Genomic DNA, 11,628 nt, shown 5'->3' on the forward strand with positions numbered 1-11,628 from the left:
ATATTTCACTATTTGATTTTAAATGACTTAAAATCCAACAATTTTTAGAGAATGAATTGTCCATTTTAGTAATCAGTACTGGAGTACTGTACCAACAATAAAACGTCTTATAACAGTTTTCTCTAAATATAATATTCAGTGTAAATTAATGTTCTTGTTTTGGAATTCCCATTGTGCATATCAATTACTATATGTACATTCTTCATCTGTTTAATCATACAGTTTTTAACTTGTTCAGTTTCTGAGTCAAATTTCATCAACAACTTGTCAATAAGGCTCAGCAAATGTTCCAAACTTTGTGTTGTAAGATGCAGCTTGTTGGACCCAGGAGTCCTGTTTTCTCTGTGGTAATGCCTGCCCTCTAGGATAGCATCACTTGGGAAAACTGGATGGCCGTCACCCTGCTAGCCTTTTGCAAGGTTTGAAAAACCTGCTGTTTTCCAGGAATTTGGGCCAGGCAGTTACGCAAGCTCTGTTGCTGGTGTGGTTTTTTTCTGATTGGAGTTTTCTTGGTTTAACCTCAGGCTTCATGGGTTATATTTGGATGCTATTGTTGTTTTATTCCTTGTATGCCACTCAGAGTCACTTCTGGGAGATGGGCTGCCCTATAAATTATTTAAATAAATAAGTAAATGCCCACCCTGCCAGATCTGGTGGAATGGACAGAAACCATTATACACATTAAATCCTTAAACATTTTAAATACTGTTAACTTTTATACAAAAAGTTCAAGCACTTCCGTAGACCAGATGCTTTTGTTTTAAGTTTCGGTTCAAAGTTGAAAATGTCAAATGGACATTCCTTATATTGGAACTCCCTCTGGTGGTTGAAGAAAAAGTAAAAGTATAAAAGTCCATCCAAATTATTTGAAACTGGTTGCATAACATGTTTGAATAAGGCTGATAAGCTAATATCCAAAAATAATTGTCTACGGATTGGTAAAATCCTTATCTTTATATTTTTTTTTATCAACCCTAATTTTTTACCAATCCTAATTTGCATTAGAGTTTCTCACTAAAAAAAAAAAAAGTGGGGTGGGGGAGACTAGAATATATCAAAAAATTACTGTCTTCACTCAAAAATCCTTACTATATTCAGGGCCGCAACTAGGGTCTGTGTCACCCAGGGCAAACAAGGATTCCGCACCCATTTTGGCACCCCACCAGCGTGGCGCCCGGGGCACATGCCCCGGTTGCCCCACCCTTAGTTGCGGCCCTGACCATATTAACCAGATATAGCTTTTAATTATCCTTATAAGCAAGTTTTGTAGTTCTAAAATGTTACAGATAAGCAAACAGTCAACTTTAAAAGGTAAATTGTGCTCCTAGATCATAAATGCATAAACTTGCAAATCCCCAATTTAAGAAGAAAAGTTCAAAGGAAATATCATGAGAAAGAATGTAAAGGAACAGTTATGTGATAGTAAACTTTAGTTAAACCTGAAAGTTTTAATGAAAACTAAAACTGGCTCTCATCAATCACTGCCCACTGTAAAACTGTAGATTGCTTTCAGTAAAAGATTCAAATCTCCTTCAAGATTTTATAGTCCTCTGAATTCATCTTCTTCAAAACAGCCCCGTAAAAAAATGCTGTTCTACCAGGTTCTTAACAGTTAACAATAATCGAGAATGATCTCTAACTTAAAATACTATTGCCACTGAAGAAACTCTGCAGTCTCCCTAACAAGCTCCCATCTTGAGCCTGTCTTCTGAGGTGTTAGCAATTTCCCCCCAGCTTTATGTCATCTACAGAATTGATTGTGTCTTTTAAGTTATTTGTGAAAATGATGAACAGCATTGGGCCTAGAACAGACCCATACCTCCCTCTGTATTTACATAGATCCATTAAGGACCATGTGTTGGGTGCCATGTTCAACCAACTGCAAATCCATCTGGTAGTGGGACCATCCTTCCCACATTGTTCTCAAGAAGGAGGCTATGGTCAATCTGATCAAATGCCTTACTTATGTCTAAGTACACTACATCCTCAGCACTCCTACAGTTTACTAATCTAGTCACATTGTCAAAAAAAGCAATGAGATTTGTCTAATGCAACCTGTTAACAAACCCATTGTCAGATTCCACAATCAAATGACTGATGAATTGTCTGATCGTGTTCGTCTGCCATAATGAGTCAACGTGTGTCAAGAACCAGTTGGGAGGGGGAAGACCAAGGAGCATGAAACTAGTCTGCTTGGGCTAAGTGGGGGGGGGGGGGGGAATCAAGGTCGTACCATCAGAGACATCTGTGCTTGGCATGCCTGACCATTGGAATTAGGTGGGAAGTGATGTAAAGGGGGAGCGGGGTATTGGGTAAGTTTTAATTAGGTAGTTTAGGCGGGAATCTTTAATCACAGCTTTCCTCTTGATCTGTACACTACTCTCATTAAATCTGAATTCTGCATATTTCAATTGTGCATGAGTCAGGTCATTATTGGGACCCAAGGTGTCAGTTCTTACACCCATGCTGGTTTCTAGTAATCACCTTCTTCCTTTCCAAGAGCTTGCAAACCCACCATTTGATCTTTTCTAGAATTTTCCAAATTACTGATGTCAAGCTGACTGGTCCTTAGTTTCCTGGATCCCCTCTTTACCCCTTTTTTAAAGAATGGAACAAAGTTAACTCTTCTCCAGTCTACCGGCGTTTCCTCTGTACTGCAAGAGTTCTCAAAGAATATAATCAGTGGTTCTGAGATTACATCCACCAGTTCCTTTAGCAGCCTGGGATGTAATCCATCTGGTCCTGGTGAATAGAATTCATTCATTCCTAGCAGCTAGATATTCTGTCACCACTTCCTTGCCTAAACAGGAATTAAGCAGTTCATCCTTCTCCCTGTTGCCTGTCACCATCTCATACTTTCTTCAACCAGCAGACAAATTGCTTCCTTGACTTTTCTCTGGCTCTGTGCATACACAAAGAACACTTCTTTGTTATTTTTAGCATTCATTGGAAGCTTAACTGCATCCTGAGCCTTATCTTCCCTGATCCCATCCTAAGAGCTATTCCCTAATATTCTATGATTGTTTAATGCCCTCTTTCCATTCTTCGAAGTTTGTCCTTTTTGTTACCCAGCTTATGTAGCTGAACACTTTCTGCAACCATGCCAGTTTCGATAAAAAATGGATGTCTCCCATTTTAATTTCTCTTTGGTATTGTTTGTGTTTGGGCCTTAATTACCTCATTTTTCAGAACTTCCCAACCCTCTGAAACTAGTCTGCCCTTCAGGAGTCTCATCCTACTTTTCCCCTTAGCTTATTGAAGTCAGCTCTAGAAAACTGAATTGACTAACATTAGTTCTTCCTGCCTACAGTATGTGAATTTTAGGAACACAAGATTCCTACTACTCTAACTTCCTCCACCATTCCTTCCCTTTTAACAAGTATTAAGTCCAGCATAACTGTTCCCCTAATTCCATCCTTCATCTTTTGGATGATAAAGTGGTCAGCAAGGCGTGTCAAGGACTTGTTGGGTCTCCCACTTGCTGCTGAGTCTGATTTCCAACTGATGTCATGGTAATTGAAATCCCCCATTACCACAGTGTTGTGATTCCTGGACACCTCAGACATCTGGTTTGTGAACGTTCCATGTATATCTTCTGCTTGGTTGGGTGGCCTGTAGTACACACCTGCAACACTCTCACAATTGTTTCTTTTCCCCTCAATATTCACCCAGATGCTTTCAGCAGGGTTTTCATCCTTGGTGTGATGAATTTCCACACAGGTATTGTCATTCTTCTCTCTCTCAATGTGTGTACAGTATGTACACGACCATACCCTTTTATTGGGGAATAGTATTTATTTATTTTTAAACAAACAAACAAACAGATTTTGGCCACTCTGAAGTGACTCTGAAGTCTATACAAACAGTTGTACACTTTATACAAATTAGAACTTTCTAGTACTATACAATCTGTTCCATCCCAGTTGATTTCAGTAATACCAACAATCTCATACTTGCCCTCCCCCCTAGGACTTCAACTCCATTGAATATCTGGATATGTACCTCTGAAGAGACCCAAATAGGATGAAAGTGGTCACATCCTGCCTGCTGGTAATCAATGCAACAGATCATTCTGAGGAATTCTATGTCTCTCTACTACTCTAGATGACTTTATTACATATCATCTTGCAAAATTCTGTGGGATAGCACATAGAGTGAGATATGAAATAACATCTAGGTCACTTTTGTGAACTGGCCACCAGACTATTATCTTATCACAATTTTATTTTTATCATACCTGTCTTGGAGTAAGGTGTGTGTGTGTGTGTGTGTGTGTGCACGTCTGCGTGTGTGCCTTCAAGTCAGTGCTTGGACTAGACCTTGGAGTTTTCTTGGAAAAATTTTTAGAAGTGGCTTGCCATTGCCTGCTTCCCAGGGCTAAGTGAGAGGAACTGGCCCAAGGTCACCCAGCTGGCTTTGTGCCTGAGGTGGGACTAGAACTCACAGCCTCCCATTTCTTAATTTGGTGCCTTAATCACTATACAGACTGGCTCTTCTTGGAGTGGGCATATCCAGCTAAATTGTGCAGGTACATCCTTTAATAAACGATTCACCACTTTTCCAGTATTGCTTAACACAGAGCTGTATCTCTGTCTCTCTCTCTCTCCTAGTTCTTCACTAATGCTACTGAACTATGAAGAGTGGGTATGTGAGAAACTGATATATAATGGGAAGAAAGACTGTTTCCTTCAGGTTGCTGATAAGTTACATAGGGTGGACAATCAGATATTTTTCATCATATGATGTCTGCTAACTCTCTGAGTCATACAGTATCACTGCAGATAATATTAGTGCTCATCTCTTTTTCCTCCATTTGAATTTGGAAGGAGAATGATGAATGATTGGTCTTTCCAAATATCTCAGGAAAAAATATTGGGTGAGTACTGACCTATAGAAATAAATAAATAAATAAATATTTATATATATTTACACACGTACTTAAACTTACTGTTATCATGTTAACATCAAAAGGATATTTCTTTGGAAATTTCAACATTTGTTAGAGACGCTAAATTGTGGTCGAGGGAAAAAGCATTGGAGGGGAAAAGGCTCAGGATATTATTCAGAGTAGGAAAATGATGTTGGGACAGCAGCTAAACTGATGGGCCTCCTTTGCTGTGGCAAGTAAATGAGGCAATGGATAGACTGTCAACTGTTGCTATTGCAGATTAATACACAGAAAATCAAATAACATTTTAGAAAATGGTTAATATCCCCCACCCTTTTCATTCCCCCAGTAATTTAAATAGTAACCCTGTTTTGAAAGATTACTACAATTTCAGGAAGCTAAAGATACTTTGTTAAAGCTTAGTTTGTTTTAGAATTTTAATCTTTAGGGTTGGCATTAGTCATTGCTGAATTCAGTGCAGTTTACTTTCGGGAGCTAGATACCTGGATTGCTGTCATAATGTTATTCACCTGCTTCATAAGTGCATTTGCACACATATAGTGTAACAGTAAGGTCCTAATTTAAAAACTTACTTCAAAACTGACACTACCTGACAATGGAATCAGTTGCACTTAAGGTACATAAGATGGGCCTCTGGCAGGTCAAAGTCAGAAAATGAACAGTTAACACACAAGGAACAAATTCTTCTCTTGTCCTTCTATCCTCTCCTGAGCCCTGTATCTCAATCAAGGAGGAGAAAGAAAAAAAGTGCTATATAAAGACAATAGATGGGGAAGAGGAGGCAACTCTCAATTCTACAAAGGAGGAGTAAGGATGGAATAGTGGAAGGGACTGAAAGAGAGATAGGCAACCATCTCTCCCTTTCTTCCTCTGAGGACCCTGGAAGAACCTAAATAATCAGGTAGAAGATAAAAAAACCACTTTTTGGTCTAGGCCCAACATAAGGCTCAAAAGGAAAGTATGTATGTATGTACGTACTGTATGTATATCACTCAATTGGAGTTTAAGTTATGATCCTCAGCTAATCCGGCCATTTCATCAGCTTGTTAAGGGCTCATCTGTACTACAAGGCCTTTCTTTATTGCTGAACTGAAGGGCTCTTCATGCATTCTTGATTCATGACATTGGCTCTCCTGTGCTGGATCCCTATCCTGCTTCTGTTGCCTCTGTTTCAAGTCACCCTGGTCACCTGAATTCCCTCCAAGGTAATAGGTGACAAAGTCTAACAGATTAAGCTTGTCTCGCTCTTGGGCTGAGGATGAGATGAAGGTGATGTCATGGGGATACAGCATTTAAAAAGTACTACCATGGAAAGGTCCTCTGCACCACATAAAAACAGTAATTAATCGTTTTGGATCAGCAGTGAGAACAACTATTGTCAAAATCATTAATTTATTGATGGCCTTGCTGATTAAACCATCATTCTTCTCAACAAAATCACTCTAATAATTGTTCTGAATTTCAGTTTGAATTTCCCATGTTTCTTTTTCCTTGATCTAATAGTATTTCCAGGAAAGATGGCAAAAAATATGGCAAAGTAATTTCTTTATTGTCTTTGTTCCCATGGTTCTGATGATACAGTATCTTGTGTCTTTTTGTTGGCAGTGAAGCTACTGTGATGTTGGAAAGGAACTTAGAGGTTGCATTACACCTTTGTCAGATTGAAGTATACTAATAGTATGGCACTCTCTGAACTGCAGGCTGGAGCTTACTGTTAGGAGCTCAGTTTCTGAAGTCCATACTACATGCTATGCAGTATATGAATGAATGAATGAATGAATGAATCTTTAATTGAAAACAACTAAAAAAATTAAATAAAAAGTAAAGTAATACAGGTAATTGTAATAGTTGATATAAAAATTATGTTACAACTGTGGGAGATCTTTCACTAATTGATGCCTGATTCTCATGGCTGCTGCCTAGTATTTTGCTATGATCTGAGTTATAAACAATTTACAATCTGAAAAAAAAAGGATGAACATATAAGTATTGTCAGATCTCCCAGGGTACTGATTGAAAAGAGGCAGAGTATAAGCATTACAAATAACCCTATAGATGGCACAATAACATGTTTTGGACTGTTACAACATCTCCAGTTACACATGGGCAAACGTGCTTCTCAATTGGGATTTTAGAATATCTTTCCTGTAGTAATGCTGAAGGCAAATTATTATGCCTTGCCCAGAAGAAAGCTTTCCTTAATTTGGAGAATGTCAGTAAAGATAGATAATTGGCTGTTTCCCAAAAGCCCTTTGTCACCCAAGTCCTATTTCTCTGTGATAAGCTACTTACTGCCTGAAGTTCCATGTCATTAAATCTTTGAAGAAGTATGTATTTGTCGGGGTCATAGCCCAAGATTTGTAGAAACTCCAATGATAACTCATAAGTCGTTTTTGTTCTATGACATTGTTCAAGCATAAGGGGCATTCACCACTCATTATTAATGGGGGGAGTCCTGAGGAGAAGAACTGGAGTCCTTCTGCCAGTAGCTTAACATCAACCTCCATGCCCTAATTTCAATTTTAGGCATCCCTGTTTCTAATCTGAGGAGGGCATTAGAAACTTATCTGGGTGCTGCAAGTATAGATCATAGAAATTTAGTTTGGAGCACTCCAGGGGCATTAGTCCTAGCATAAAGGCCCACCTGGCTCCACATAGTACTTGGGCTAAGGTTTTAGCTTGAAACTATGTAATATATAGCAGGTCTCTCTAAAATCAAAGGGAATTAATTGTTTTGGGCAGCTGAAAAAGCAGATGTACTGGATGGTACTTTAAAATACTGTACAAATTTCATTCCAATCAATATATCAGAAGATGAAAGGGAATTCAGTAAAATACACTTGTTTCATAAACCTAATCAAGATTAACAATCTATTAAGTCTCATCAGTGCTGTTAGTTAAAAAAAATAATGGGTAACTAATGAATATATCAGCTAGAGAGAAAGATTGACCTGTAGTTAAAAATTCGTCATGCTGCTAATGACTCCACAACTAGAATAGTTGGAAACCCATCACTTTGTAAGGTCATTGAATAATTATGATGAGAGAAAAGACCAGAATGAAGGGAATTATCATTGATTAATATATAGGAAGCTGCCTTAGACAAAGTCAGACCATTGGTCCATTTAATTTGTCTAACCTAACTAGAAGCATTTTGTCAGGGCCCAACTCTACCTGGAACTGTTAACCGACAATTAGACATGGTACTTCTGCATACAAAGCAGATGGTCTTCCACTGACCTATAGCCCTTCCCTGACCTACAGCCCTTACGAGCCATCACTCTTCCAAGTCCAGAGACAACAGATCTTCAGGGCCATTTTTAGTTCCATGTTTATCTTATTGATACATTAATTGGCACAGTGGATCATCCATGATCTTTAGCAATTGGTTACTCATAAAACTACTGCCTGTTCTGTCTCTCTACCTTAGTACCATGACAGTCTGATCTAAGTTAGTGATCGCAATTGGACAAGTAACAAGCTTACTCATCTGATACAGGTAGTACCCACTTTCACAACTCCCTGAATGCTTTTTGTTACTTGTACAAATATGCAGAAGCAAGTTATAAGCTAGTACCGTGATGGTTTGACCTGGTTTGGAAACTTTTGCAGTCTCCCTGACTCCACCAAATGTCACCTGTTGAAACATCTACTCTCTAGTGCTTGTCCTATATTTGTGATTTGTCACATTCTGGATTTATCCACACTGCTTAGTTGCCCCATTACCAGAATAGGCTGGCATCCATTTCTGGAAGGCAGAAGCAAATGATGTTGCCTTCTATTAATCTTCCATTTACTTTCAAAGCAAACTTAGGTTCATTTTTCTGCTAAATTTCTGAAGTACACCTTTTTATCACCTTCAAGTTCCTGTCCATTTTGGATACTATGCTTCAATTTGTTGCAGGCTAATCCCAGCAGTTCATTGGCTACTTCACAGAGGCACAAATGTCCCTTCAACTGAGTCAATGTGTACTTCACTAATAACCTTTGACTCTGACTGGTACAATAGCACAGTGGTTATAACACTTGCCTTGTAAATAGAAGGTTGCTACTTTGAAAGCTGCCAGAATTCCTTTTCTAGTATTTTTTCCCCCCGAGTTTCCCATTTCTCACCAGGCCTTTTTGTAAAGTCCAGTGGTGCACCATTTTGCTGTTTTTCCAATCATCTGAGGTAAAAGGGATTCAGCCTCAGTTCCCAAATAGCCCTTTGGAGCTTTACAGGGCAAGAGTTACAGCAATTTTGCAATTACAGCACTCATGGTAAAGGGAGCTCTAAAAGACCTAGAAAGGCAATACAACAGCTTAAAAAGAAAAGAAAAAAAAACTATGTTTGCATTTTGATCTTTTAACTTTATATATATACATTATTTATTTATTTATTTATTAAATTTATATCACCGCCCATCTCCCTGAATGCCTTGTGCCTGTGAGACAGAGACATATGCACACATAAAACTATATGTATCTGGGAAGACCTGCTCACAGGAATAAAAATGATTGTAATTATTTTCCTAGGATGGAAAGATGGGAGGACATAGCAGTAGGGGAACTATACAATGGTAGCCTACAGTCCAGACTGAATAACTTGCAAGCTGTTGCCAAAATGTCTCAGTCCAGGCAGAATTTTCTAAAGCCATCTTATAATCAAGCTGGCATGAGCATAGACCAGGACCAGCTTAAACAGTAAATGCCAATATGCCCTCTGTCATTTTACTTTATGAAACTATGATATCAGTTTCCACATTTTGGTTGATCTTGGATTTTCTGTTCAGTACCTCCTACCTGTTGATCCACCTTCCTGCCTCTGTCCGTCTCTTATCCTTGCCATTTCTGTTGACATCATTTGAGGCCACCTGCCTGAGTTTTTGCAGTAGGCATTAGAGCAGCCTCACCTCCAAAACTAAGGGGACTTTGCTGCCAATTGCAGCTCCATCCACACTCAGGGTGCACCCTCAAGAAAACTTGCAAGGTTAGTAGTGGCAGGAAAAGTCAGAACATGAAGTCAATGAAGTGCCTTCCCTTTCAACGTTGTGGTTGCCAATCAAGACTGTACCCTGTGATACTGAACTTAAGGGGAGTGAAGCTCTGTGTTTGAAACTTCTTTGCTTAACAATGTATAAGAGTCAGGGACAGAGTATCCGGGGAGTTGATATCAACCAACTGCAGAACAACTGACACAGTGATTAAGGCATAAGGTTTTTCCTGTGGTAGATATAAAGCTGTTGCTATGAGCTAGATGGACCTGTTTAATAATACAAATGACAGATTCAACATCTAATCTGTTTTTTCAACATAGTTATTTCTCCTGTGCTATTAGCAAGACCTGACAACTTTCATCAGGTTTTCAAGATAAAGGGACAAGCTGTGTGTACAGCTTCTTAAAATAAAATTGTTATTAAAAAATATCTTGATAGGCCAGAGTGTAGCATTGTCCATTCTTATACAGCATCAATAAACAAAAGGAATCATCATTCTTGACAACAATAGAAGATTTAAACTGAGGGAGGGTTTTTTTTAAAAGACTTTTGTATCTTTTCTGTTATTTACATACTTATATGTACCTGAGAAACAAGATATATACAAACAAGACACTGAGGCCACTTAGGAAAAAAAGATAATAGAATACAAATCCCCAATTTAGAAGCAAATAGCATAATGATGCAACATTAATTGCTCTTTGTTCAACTACATTTCACACGGAAACAGTTTTATGTGTATCAAATCACAAGAACAAGAAGAAAGAAGTTTGTGGTCCCCACTGTTGCAGCTGTGCAGTCTGTGAAGCTAAATGAAAACCAACATTAGCATTTACTTTTCTACCTCACTTGTTTGTCACTGAATTGCTTCACTTCATAGCTCTTTACATTTACGATTTAAGACCATGGCCACTGAGGATAGAATTAAGAAGGAATAAAACAATAACGCTTAGGGTAAAAAATAAAAAACAGATTAGCTGAGGTATTATTTTAAGTAGGTGTAACACCAATTAAACAAAACCAGAATGATTTGATGGTACGAAGATTATTTATTAGGATAGCTGAGGCACAGCTCTATCAAAATAGAGGAACATGAGCTGCTGATGTAAACACTGCATTACAGTGTTTGTAATATTATATATTAATAGTATTCCTCTTCATGCTTACAGATTCTCTCCTGAAAAAGTTAAGAAACAAATTTGGAACTCAGGCATTTCATCGAGAGAGAAATTTCAGTTCCTGATAGACAGGGGAGATTTCTTTTTAGTACATAATGCTGGGATTATCTTTTGTACTTTAGAATAAGATTGGCATCATTTGATTCTTATATCCATTTTCATACTTTTATAAATACATGTTTACATTTACCTTGTGCCACATCTATTTCTGTCTCACTTGTTCTACAACCTTCATTTCATATTCCAGAGTCAATCTGGAGACAGCATCTTCCTGCCTTTCCCCTCTTTTCCAACGATTGCTCCATAGTTCTCAGATACATATTTTATTTTTATTTGTAAGCTGCCCAGAGTCACTTCTATAGTGAGATGGGCAGTGTATAAATTTGATTAAATAAATAAATAAAGGAAGGAAGATTCTTGTCAAATGTAGTTGCCACTGATATATCTTACCAGGATGCCTCATACTTATAATTTTACATCATGCTGAGCCTAAATACCTCTCAGTTTTTCCATGCTCTTCAAAGAAGAGAAATTACACTGGAATAGTGTGGTGAAGGTAAAGAAA

The sequence above is a fragment of the Candoia aspera genome, chromosome 1, assembly GCF_035149785.1.
Source record: "Candoia aspera isolate rCanAsp1 chromosome 1, rCanAsp1.hap2, whole genome shotgun sequence".
In the NCBI taxonomy this organism is placed as follows: Eukaryota; Metazoa; Chordata; class Lepidosauria; order Squamata; family Boidae; genus Candoia; species Candoia aspera.